Source organism: Salmo salar, unplaced genomic scaffold (assembly GCF_905237065.1).
Source record: "Salmo salar unplaced genomic scaffold, Ssal_v3.1, whole genome shotgun sequence".
NCBI lineage: Eukaryota > Metazoa > Chordata > Actinopteri > Salmoniformes > Salmonidae > Salmo > Salmo salar.
Genome location: NW_025547649.1, coordinates 337,090 through 349,830, shown reverse-complemented (window position 1 = coordinate 349,830; position 12,741 = coordinate 337,090). Strand labels below are relative to the sequence as shown.

The 12,741-nt window shown below is 39.1% G+C and overlaps 1 long non-coding RNA gene across 1 annotated transcript; it reads left to right on the top strand.

Annotated features, from left to right (window-relative positions):
* The first annotated feature begins 494 nt into the window (after nucleotides 1-494).
* LOC123732143 (uncharacterized) lies at nucleotides 495-11,476 on the top strand. The gene is made up of 3 exons (XR_006762997.1): nucleotides 495-639; nucleotides 5,933-6,000; nucleotides 10,661-11,476. It is a non-coding gene; the product is annotated as an uncharacterized lncRNA (long non-coding RNA).
* The last annotated feature ends 1,265 nt before the right edge of the window (nucleotides 11,477-12,741 follow it).

Sequence of the window (12,741 nt, the reverse complement as noted above, 5' to 3'; positions counted from 1 at the left end):
TGAGAGTTCTAACTACATTCCAACTATTTTTAATGGTGTTATGTAGTTGTGTTGTCATGTTGTGAATGTTGTATTGTAGTAGGCCTAACCCTCACCAACAGAGACAGCAACAGACAACACAGAGAAAGTGATGGAGAGAGGCAGAGGATGGGAGTGTACAGTAGACTGGGATTCTAATTACTGCACTGTGTGTTTGTGTGTGTGTGTGTGTGTGTGTGTGTGTGTGTGTGTGTGTGTGTGTGTGTGTGTGTGTGTGTGTGTGTGTGTGTGTGTGTGTGTGTGTGTGTGTGTGTGTGTGTGTGTGTGTGTGTGTGTGTGTGAGAGAGGGTGTTTAGGTACTGTAGGATTCTTTAATCAATGTGGCTCATTGGACAGGTCAGAGTCTCAACACAATTGAAAACTTACCATCAAAAAAACACCAAATGATGTAATTTCTTATGGAAGAATGGTGTCACATCCCTCCAATAGACTTCCAGACAGTTGTAGAATGTTTGCCAAGGCACATTGTAAGAGCTGTAAAGAGAGAGGGACTCTGAGAGAGAACAGGCAGAACCTGATATGTAAATGAGCAGAGCAAACGAAAGTAACTTTCAACGACCAAATGATCATTCAGACTCTGTTTCTATTGAGAGATAAAAGGTAAGACGACGATTGTTATGTGTATTAATATAGTTGATGATAGTGTTATGTGTATTAATATAGTTGATGATATTGTTATGTGTATTAATATAGTTGATGATATTGTTATGTGTATTAATATAGTTGATGATATTGTTATGTGTATTAATATAGTTGATGATATTGTTGTGTGTATTAATATAGTTGATGATATTGTTGTGTGTATTAATATAGTTGATGATATTGTTGTGTGTATTAATATAGTTGATGATATTGTTATGTGTATTAATATAGTTGATGATATTGTTGTGTGTATTAATATAGTTGATGATATTGTTATGTGTATTAATATAGTTGATGATATTGTTATGTGTATTAATATAGTTGATGATATTGTTATGTGTATTAATATAGTTGGTGATATTGTTGTGTGTATTAATATAGTTGATGATATTGTTATGTGTATTAATATAGTTGATGATATTGTTATGTGTATTAATATAGTTGATGATATTGTTGTGTGTATTAATATAGTTGATATTGTTATGTGTATTAATATAGTTGGTGATATTGTTATGTGTATTCATATAGTTGGTGATATTGTTATGTGTATTAATATAGTTGATGATATTGTTATGTGTATTAATATAGTTGATGATATTGTTATGTGTATTAATATAGTTGATGATATTGTTGTGTGTATTAATATAGTTGATGATATTGTTATGTGTATTAATATAGTTGATGATATTGTTATGTGTATTAATATAGTTGATGATATTGTTATGTGTATTCATATAGTTGATGATATTGTTATGTGTATTAATATAGTTGATGATATTGTTATGTGTATTAATATAGTTGATGATATTGTTATGTGTATTAATATAGTTGATGATATTGTTATGTGTATTCATATAGTTGATGATATTGTTGTGTGTATTAATATAGTTGGTGATATTGTCATGTGTATTCATATAGTTGATGGTATTGTTATGTGTATTAATATAGTTGGTGATATTGTCATGTGTATTCATATAGTTGATGATATTGTTATGTGTATTAATATAGTTGGTGATATTGTTATGTGTATTCATATAGTTGATATTGTTATGTGTATTAATATAGTTGATGATATTGTTATGTGTATTAATATAGTTGGTGATATTGTCATGTGTATTCATATAGTTGATGGTATTGTTATGTGTATTCATATAGTTGATGATATTGTTATGTGTATTCATATAGTTAATTATATTTTTGGTGGACAGTGTTATAATAGTCCTACTCTCCTTAAAATGTTTTGGATATAAATTAGATGCGTGGGGTGAATTCGTTTCTGTGCCCATCTGTGTGCCCCAGGGTGATCGCTCCTACACTATCTACAATCTAAAAGGGTTCTTTGGCTGTCCCCATAGGAGAACCCTTTGTAGAACCCTTTTTTTGGTACTAGGTAGAACACTTCTGGGTTCCGTGAAGAACCCTTTCCACAGAGGGTTCTACATGGAAGCCAGAAGGGTTCTACCTGGAACCCAAAAGCGTTCTCCTATGGGGACGGCCGGAGGACCCGTTTGGAACCCTTTATTCTAAGAGTGTACTGTATCATAGGTCTATAGACTTGTCTTCTCAAAACAGGCTTAAAACACAACAAGCAACAAACAAACATGTTCTCTTTATAATCTACAGTTAACTCTTTTCACTCAGGAAGGTATGTTGTGTGAAAGAGAGACTAATAAATATTGTTCGAGAGACTAACAACAACTTACACTTCCTCAAAACAGTTTGTGTGTATTCATTAGTGCCCAGCGTAGCAAAACGTTTGGCAACAGAAACCGTTTAGGTCACGTTGTACAGCGTTTAGAGTAAACGGTTTATGTTTTATTTAACATCTTAAAACTGTTGGCTGTGGAGTAAACTAATGAATACAACCCAGGTTGTTGCCTACGACTCGGCATGTTGATACCTGCCTCTTGCTGAAACCTGAACGTAGCCTGAGGGGTATACTATGATACAGGCTTGATATACTGGTTTTCTAAAGCTAGCCAGCTTCAGTTAGCTTCACATTCCAGCTCAGGCCTCACCCAAATGTGAATTATTATGTGGATTATAATTAATGGACATTTTTGTAGGGGTCACTACATTTTTTGTTAAGGGAAGCTCAAGTCTGAAATTACTAAATGGAAATTACAAACCTCAGAAGCCTTTTTAAACTTCAAATACACTACAAGTTTTACATTTCCTGGAAAAGTTATTCTGCAGTGAGGGGTGATCAAATTAAGATCCTACATCTGTACACATCATTTTACATAGTGATATGGTGCTGCTAGTTATGACAACATTTAGAGACAGAATGCAGACAGAAGAGTTTACACAAAGTTTCCCTACAACATTATACACAACTAGATTTTGGTCATTTAGTCTCTATGGGCCAGGTGGCCAGTTGGTGAGGGCCACAGCATAGTCCTTTAGTCTCTATGGGCCAGTTGGTGAGGGCCACAGCATAGTCCTTTAGTCTCTATGGGCCAGTTGGTGAGGGCCACAGCATAGTCCTTTAGTCTCTATGGGCCAGGTGGCCAGTTGGTGAGGCCACAGCATAGTCCTTTAGTCTCTATGGGCCAGGTGGCCAGTTGGTGAGGACCACAGCATAGTCCTTTAGTCTCTATGGGCCAGATGGTGAGGGCCACAGCATAGTCCTTTAGTCTCTATGAGCCAGATGGTGGGGGCCACAGCATAGTCCTTTAGTCTCTATGGGCCAGATGGTGAGGGCCACAGTATAGTCCTTTAGTCTCTATGGGCCAGATGGCCAGTTGGTGAGGGCCACAGCATAGTCCTATAGTCTCTATGGACCAGTTGGTGAGGGCCACAGCATAGTCCTTTAGTCTCTATGGGCCAGATGGTGAGGGCCACAGCATAGTCCTTTAGTCTCTATGGGCCAGATGGTGAGGGCCACAGTATAGTCCTTTAGTCTCTATGGGCCAGGTGGCCAGTTGGTGAGGGCCACAGCATAGTCCTTTAGTCTCTATGGGCCAGATGGTGAGGGCCACAGCATAGTCCTTTAGTCTCTATGGGCCAGGTGGCCAGTTGGTGAGGGCCACAGCATAGTCCTTTAGTCTCTATGGGCCAGATGGTGAGGGCCACAGCATAGTCCTTTAGTCTCTATGGGCCAGATGGCCAGTTGGTGAGGGCCACAGCATAGTCCTTTAGTCTCTATGGGCCAGATGGTGAGGGCCACAGCATAGTCCTTTAGTCTCTATGGGCCAGGTGGCCAGTTGGTGAGGGCCACAGCATAGTCCTTTAGTCTCTATGGGCCAGATGGTCAGTTGGTGAGGGCCACAGCATAGTCCTTTAGTCTCTATGGGCCAGTTGGCCAGTTGGTGAGGGCCACAGCATAGTCCTTTAGTCTCTATGGGCCAGATGGTGAGGGCCACAGCATAGTCCTTTAGTCTCTATGGGCCAGGTGGCCAGTTGGTGAGGGCCACAGCATAGTCCTTTAGTCTCTATGGGCCAGTTGGCCAGTTGGTGAGGGCCACAGCATAGTCCTTTAGTCTCTATGGGCCAGTTGGTGAGGGCCACAGCATAGTCCTTTAGTCTCTATGGGCCAGATGGCCAGTTGGTGAGGGCCACAGCATAGTCCTTTAGTCTCTATGGGCCAGATGGTGAGGGCCACAGCATAGTCCTTTAGTCTCTATGGGCCAGGTGGCCAGTTGGTGAGGGCCACAGCATAGTCCTTTAGTCTCTATGGGCCAGATGGTGAGGGCCACAGCATAGTCCTTTAGTCTCTATGGGCCAGTTGGTGAGGGCCACAGCATAGTCCTTTAGTCTCTATGGGCCAGATGGTCAGTTGGTGAGGGCCACAGCATAGTCCTTTAGTCTCTATGGGCCAGATGGTGAGGGCCACAGCATAGTCCTTTAGTCTCTATGGGCCAGATGGCCAGTTGGTGAGGGCCACAGCATAGTAATTTAGTCTCTATGGGCCAGTTGGTGAGGGCCACAGCATAGTCCTTTAGTCTCTATGGGCCAGGTGGTGAGGGCCACAGCATAGTCCTTTAGTCTCTATGGACCAGGTGGCCAGTTGGTGAGGGCCACATCATAGTCCTTTAGTCTCTATGGGCCAGATGGTGAGGGCCACATCATAGTCCTTTAGTCTCTATGGGCCAGATGGCCAGATGGTGAGGGCCACAGCATAGTCCTTTAGTCTCTATGGACCAGGTGGCCAGTTGGTGAGGGCCACATCACGGGGAAGGAAAAATATGATCACCCTGTTACAGGAAAACTAAAATGTGTCGTGTGTTTGAGTGTATTTAAACTTTAAAAAAGGTTTCTGAAGATGATAAATTCCACTTTTCCATTTTAAAATTATTATTTAATTATAAATCACATATTAATTCAAATGTCCTGTTGCTAAAGGATTATATTCCTGCTGTAGCAAACTGGCTCAAATTAAGATCCAACATCTGTAGCAATATACCTCTCTCTAATGTATATGACTATATCAGGATATATATACCTCTCTCTAATGTATATGGCTATATCAGGATATATATACCTCTCTCTAATGTATATGGCTCTATCAGGATATATATACCTCTCTCTAATGTATATGGTTATATCAGGATATATATACCTCTCTCTAATGTATATGGTTATATCAGGATATATATACCTCTCTCTAATGTATATGGCTATATCAGGATATATATACCTCTCTCTAATGTATATGACTATATCAGGAAATATATACCTCTCTCTAATGTATATGGCTATATCAGGATATATATACCTCTCTCTAATGTATATGACTATATCAGGATATATATACCTCTCTCTAATGTATATGGCTATATCAGGATATATATACCTCTCTCTAATGTATATGACTATATCAGGATATATATACCTCTCTCTAATGTATATGGCTCTATCAGGATATATATACCTCTCTCTAATGTATATGGTTATATTAGGATATATATACCTCTCTGTAATGTATATGACTATATCAGGATATATATACCTCTCTCTAATGTATATGGTTATATTAGGATATATATACCTCTCTGTAATGTATATGACTATATCAGGATATATATACCTCTCTCTAATGTATATGGTTACATCAGGATATATATACCTCTCTCTAATGTAAATGGCTATATCAGGATATATATACCTCTCTCTAATGTATATGGTTACATCAGGATATATATACCTCTCTCTAATGTAAATGGCTATATCAGGATATATATACCTCTCTCTAATGTATATATCAGGATTCACTTTGACCATTTGACATCTTGTATTTACTGTTGTTTAGGCTGGTTGAATGAGTTGCCTGTGAAAGCTACTTCATCTGCAAGAAAACAGGCGGCTGCACCAGTGACTGTGAGTTATGTGATTTCCTCATATGAAATTAAAAATATGTTTGTAGCCTACACAGTTACAAAAATGGCTGTTGAAACTGTGGCACATATTTCTCGGTAACATTAAATAAATGTGTTGGTATGTAGGAAAGACGGGCAGACTCTCGTACTGTTGGTCTAGACTACCTACAAACTATTATAAGGCTATGATCACTTATCATGCAGACAAACCTGATGGTCTCTGTGAACTGATCTGAACAAGTTTAGACTGGTCATCTATGATATGTAGGTTATATACAGTACATTCTCTGTCCTGCTACTGGTAGGACTATAACATTATGTTGATCTGAACAGGTTTAGACTGGTCATCTATGATATGTAGGTTATACACAGTACATTCTCTGTCCTGCTACTGGTAGGATTATAACATTATGTTGATCTGAACAGGTTTAGACTGGTCATCTATGATATGTAGGTTATATACAGTACATTCTCTGTCCTGCTACTGGTAGGACTATAACATTATGTTGATCTGAACAGGTTTAGACTGGTAATCTATGATATGTAGGTTATATACAGTACATTCTCTGTCCTGCTACTGGTAGGACTATAACATTATGTTGATCTGAACAGGTTTAGGCTGGTCATCTATGATATGTAGGTTATATACAGTACATTCTATGTCCTGCTACTGGTAGGACTATAACATTATGTTGATCTGAACAGGTTTAGACTGGTCATCTATGATATGTAGGTTATATACAGTACATTCTCTGTCCTGCTACTGGTAGGACTATAACATTATGTTGATCTGAACAGGTTTAGACTGGTCATCTATGATATGTAGGTTATATACAGTACACTCTCTGTCCTGTTTAATAAATAGTCTACTGTTAGTGAATACAAATACGTGTGAGACATGGCCTTGTGTTTCTGTACTGTCTATAACTACCTTAACAAACAGTGACTTATTATTATTATTATTATTATTATTATTATTATTATTATTATTATTATTATTATTATTATTATTATTATTGTTGTTGTTCTGTCTATAACTACCTTAACAAACAGTGACTTATTATTATTATTATTGACAGTTACCATGGAGATGAAATGTCACAACAACATGTTCATGTGATGCTTTAAATCACCTGACTGTTTCTATGTCTGTTAGTAAATGTTTTATTTCTCTAAGAGATAATGAATACATGAGAACAATTGACAATCAAGAACTAGTTGTCACTATGTTAACCACAACCAACATGCTGGATCTCTGTTTAGTTGTCACTGTGTTAACCACAACCAACATGCTGGATCTCTGTTTAGTTGTCACTGTGTTAACCACAACCAACATGCTGGATCTCTGTTTAGTTGTCCCTGTGTTAACCACAACCAACATGCTGGATCTCTGTTTAGTTGTCACTGTGTTAACCACAACCAACATGCTGGATCTCTGTTTAGTTGTCACTGTGTTAACCACAACCAACATGCTGGATCTCTGTTTAGTTGTCACTGTGTTGACCACAACCAACATGCTGGATCTCTGTTTAGTTGTCACTGTGTTAACCACAACCAACATGCTGGATCTCTGTTTTGTTGTTACTGTGTTAACCACAACCAACATGCTGGATCTCTGTTTAGTTGTCACTGTGTTAACCACAACCAACATGCTGGATCTCTGTTCAGGATGTCACTGTGTTGACCACAACCAACATGCTGGATCTCTGTTTAGTTGTTACTGTGTTAACCACAACCAACATGCTGGATCTCTGTTTAGTTGTCACTGTGTTAACCACAACCAACATGCTGGATCTCTGTTTAGTTGTTACTGTGTTAACCACAACCAACATGCTGGATCTCTGTTTAGTTTTCACTGTGTTAACCACAACCAACATGCTGGATCTCTGTTTAGTTGTTACTGTGTTAACCAACATGCTGGATCTCTGTTCAGGATGTCACTGTGTTGACCACAACCAACATGCTGGATCTCTGTTTAGTTGTTACTGTGTTAACCACAACCAACATGCTGGATCTCTGTTTAGTTTTCACTGTGTTAACCACAACCAACATGCTGGATCTCTGTTTAGTTGTTACTGTGTTAACCACAACCAACATGCTGGATCTCTGTTTAGTTGTCACTGTGTTAATCACAACCAACATGCTGGATCTCTGTTTAGTTGTCACTGTGTTAATCACAACCAACATGCTGGATCTCTGTTTAGTTGTCACTGTGTTAACCACAATCAACATGCTGGATCTCTGTTTAGTTGTCACTGTGTTAATCACAACCAACATGCTGGATCACTGTTTAGTTGTTACTGTGATAACCACAACCAACATGTTGGATCTCTGTTTAGTTGTCACTGTGTTAACCACAACCAACATGCTGGATCTCTGTTTAGTTGTCACTGTGTTAACCAACATGTTGGATCTCTGTTTAGTTGTTACTGTGTTAACCACAACCAACATGTTGGATCTCTGTTTTGTTGTTACTGTGTTGACCACAACCAACATGCTGGATCTCTGTTTAGTTGTCCCTGTGTTAACCACAACCAACATGCTGGATCTCTGTTTAGTTGTCACTGTGTTAACCAACATGCTGGATCTCTGTTTAGTTGTCACTGTGTTAACCACAACCAACATGCTGGATCTCTGTTTAGTTGTCACTGTGTTAACCAACATGCTGGATCTCTGTTTAGTTGTCACTGTGTTAACCACAACCAACATGCTGGATCTCTGTTTAGTTGTCACTGTGTTAACCACAACCAGCATGCTGGTTCTCTGTTTAGTTGTTACTGTGTTAACCACAACCAACATGTTGGATCTCTGTTTAGTTGTCACTGTGTTAACCACAACCAACATGCTGGATCTCTGTTTAGTTGTTACTGTGTTAACCACAACCAACATGCTGGATCTCTGTTTAGTTGTCACTGTGTTAACCACAACCAACATGCTGGATCTCTGTTTAGTTGTTACTGTGTTAACCACAACTAACATGCTGGATCTCTGTTTAGGGGTCACTGTGTTAACCACAACCAACATGCTGGATCTCTGTTTAGTTGTCACTGTGTTAACCACAACCAACATGCTGGATCTCTGTTTAGTTGTCACTGTGTTAACCACAACCAACATGCTGGATCTCTGTTTAGGGGTCACTGTGTTAATCACAACCAACATGCTGGATCTCTGTTTAGGGGTCACTGTGTTAACCACAACCAACATGCTGGATCTCTGTTTAGTTGTCACTGTGTTAACCACAACCAACATGCTGGATCTCTGTTTAGTTGTCACTGTGTTAACCACAACCAACATGCTGGATCTCTGTTTAGGGGTCACTGTGTTAACCACAACCAACATGCTGGATCTCTGTTTAGTTGTCACTGTGTTAACCACAACCAACATGCTGGATCTCTGTTTAGTTGTCACTGTGTTAACCACAACCAACATGCTGGATCTCTGTTTAGTTGTTACTGTGTTGACCACAACCATCATGCTGGATCTCTGTTTAGTTGTCACTGTGTTAATCACAACCAACATGCTGGATCTCTGTTTAGTTGTTACTGTGTTAACCACAACCAACATGCTGGATCTCTGTTTAGTTGTCACTGTGTTAACCACAACCAACATGCTGGATCTCTGTTTAGTTGTCACTGTGTTAACCACAACCAACATGTTCGATCTCTGTTTAGTTGTCACTGTGTTAACCACAACCAACATGCTGGATCTCTGTTTAGTTGTCACTGTGTTAACCACAACCAACATGTTGGATCTCTGTTTAGTTGTCACTGTGTTAATCACAACCAACATGCTGGATCTCTGTTTAGTTGTCACTGTGTTAACCACAACCAACATGATGGATCTCTGTTTAGTTGTTACTGTGTTAACCACAACCAACATGCTGGATCTCTGTTTAGTTGTCACTGTGTTAACCACAACCAACATGCTGGATCTCTGTTTAGTTGTTACTGTGTTAACCACAACCAACATGCTGGATCTCTGTTTAGTTGTCACTGTGTTAACCACAACCAACATGCTGGATCTCTGTTTAGTTGTCACTGTGTTAATCACAACCAACATGCTGGATCTCTGTTTAGTTGTCACTGTGATAACCACAACCAACATGTTGGATCTCTGTTTAGTTGACACTGTGTTAACCACAACCAACATGCTGGATCTCTGTTTAGTTGTCACTGTGTTAATCACAACCAACATGCTGGATCTCTGTTTAGTTGTCACTGTGTTAACCACAACCAACATGCTGGATCTCTGTTTAGTTGTCACTGTGTTAATCACAACCAACATGCTGGATCTCTGTTTAGTTGTCACTGTGTTAACCACAACCAACATGCTGGATCTCTGTTTAGTTGTCACTGTGTTAACCACAACCAACATGCTGGATCTCTGTTTAGTTGTCACTGTGTTAACCACAACCAACATGCTGGATCTCTGTTTAGTTGTCACTGTGTTAACCACAACCAACATGTTGGATCTCTGTTTAGTTGTCACTGTGTTAACCACAACCAACATGCTGGATCTCTGTTTAGTTGTCACTGTGTTAACCACAACCAACATGCTGGATCTCTGTTTAGTTGTCACTGTGTTAACCACAACCAACATGCTGGATCTCTGTTTAGTTGTCCCTGTGTTGACCACAATCAACATGTTGGATCTCTGTTTAGGGGTCAGTGCTCTAAAATGAGTCTCTCTGGGAAGAGAGAGGAGGGGGGCCCTGCCTCTAAAATGCATCTCTCTGGGGGACATGACACCAAAGCTAAGAGGTAAGATGACAATTTTATGAAGAATTTATTAACTTTATTTCCAAAATAAATAGCTATCTTAAGATGAATGCATTTACTGTAAATCTCTCTGGATAAGAGCATCTGCTAAATCAGGGGTTCTCAATCCGGGGTCTGTGGAGGTACTGCAGGGGCTCCATGGCACCCTAACTGTACTCGTTGCAATGTAACACATTTGATAGAATTTTCACATGACACGACCACTTTGCCTACTCTTAATTATTGCCTAATATAATGGAATGCATATTTTCTTTACCAATTCTGATCGTTGTTACAAGAAGAATTTTGACAATATTCCCGTTATATCAACACACTCTTCACACCCGTTTAACAACTCTAAATAGCTTTGGCATAGTAGGCATCAAGTCCCTTGCCAATAATGTTGCCTGCAACGTTGCATACAATGTTCATTTTCATCGAACACAGATTACGCCCTAGATGTCTTCAATTGCCCAATTTATAGCCATGCCCAATTTAGGATCATTTTTTTAACAATGTGATGTTGCGCTCCAAAGGGATAACTTGAAATAACATGATGTGGATAATTAAATAATCAAAAGAAAAACGTGTTTATTTTACACTCTTAGAAAAGAAGGTTCCTTATAGAACCAAAAAGGCTTCTATCACTTCCTTAATATATGGAATCACTAAAAGTGATATATATTTTGGGGTTCAGTGAAGAAGAACCTCTAGAGTTCTGATCAACAAATGGTGATTGTTTTGAGGATGTGAACCCAGCAACCCTCCAGTGGTCAGATCAATTCCTCCTGTTTTTTCCAGCGCCCGGCCCGGGATTCAAACCAGCCACCTTTCAGCCACAGGTCCAACTCCTGCCACAGCTCCAACTCCTTAGCCGCTGGGCGAAAACCTGAGTTAATCTTGAGAAATGAGCATAAATCAATGTGCCAAAATGAAGACAAAATGCTTTGGAGACATATATGGTATCACTTATTATACATAAGTATTATACATAAATCATTGCCAAAAGCACAAGACATATATTATTTATGGATTTATCCTCTCTAGGCTAGGCGGGACTAATTCGTCCCACCTACGTAACAGCCACTGCTATCCTGTGGCGCGATTTTCAAAACCTTAAAAATCCTATTACTTCAATTTCTCAAACATATGACTATTTTACAGCCATTTAAAGACAAGACTCTCGTTAATCTAACCACACTGTCCGATTTCAAAAAGGCTTTACAACGAAAGCAAAACATTAGATTATGTCAGCAGAGTACCAAGCCAGAAATAATCAGACACCCATTTTTCAAGCCAGCATATAATGTCACCAAAACCCAGAAGACAGCTAAATGCAGCACTCACCTTTGATGATCTTCATCAGATGACAACCCTAGGACATTATGTTATACAATACATGCATGTTTTGTTCAATCAAGTTCATATTTATATCAAAAACCAGCTTTTTACATTAGCATGTGACGTTCAGAACTAGCATACCCCCGCAAACTTCCGGGGAATTCGCTAACATTTTACTAAATTACTCACGATAAACGTTCACAAAAAGCATAACAATTATTTTAAGAATTATAGATACAGACCTCCTCTATGCACTCGATATGTCCGATTTTAAAATAGCTTTTTGGTGAAAGCACATTTTGCAATATTCTAAGTACATAGCCCAGGCATCACGGGCTCGCTATTTAGACACCCGGCAAGTTTAGCACTCACCATAATCATATTTACTATTATAAAAGTTTCATTACCTTTTGTTGTCTTCGTCAGAATACACACCCAGGACTGCTACTTCAATAACAAATGTTGGTTTGGTCCAAAATAATCCATCGTTATATCCGAATAGCGGCGTTTTGTTCGTGCGTTCCAGACACTATCCGAAATAGTAAAGAAGTGTCACGCGCATGGCGCAATTCGTGACAATAAAATTCTAAGTATTCCATTACCGTACTTCGAAGCATGTCAACCGCTGTTTAAAATCAATTTTT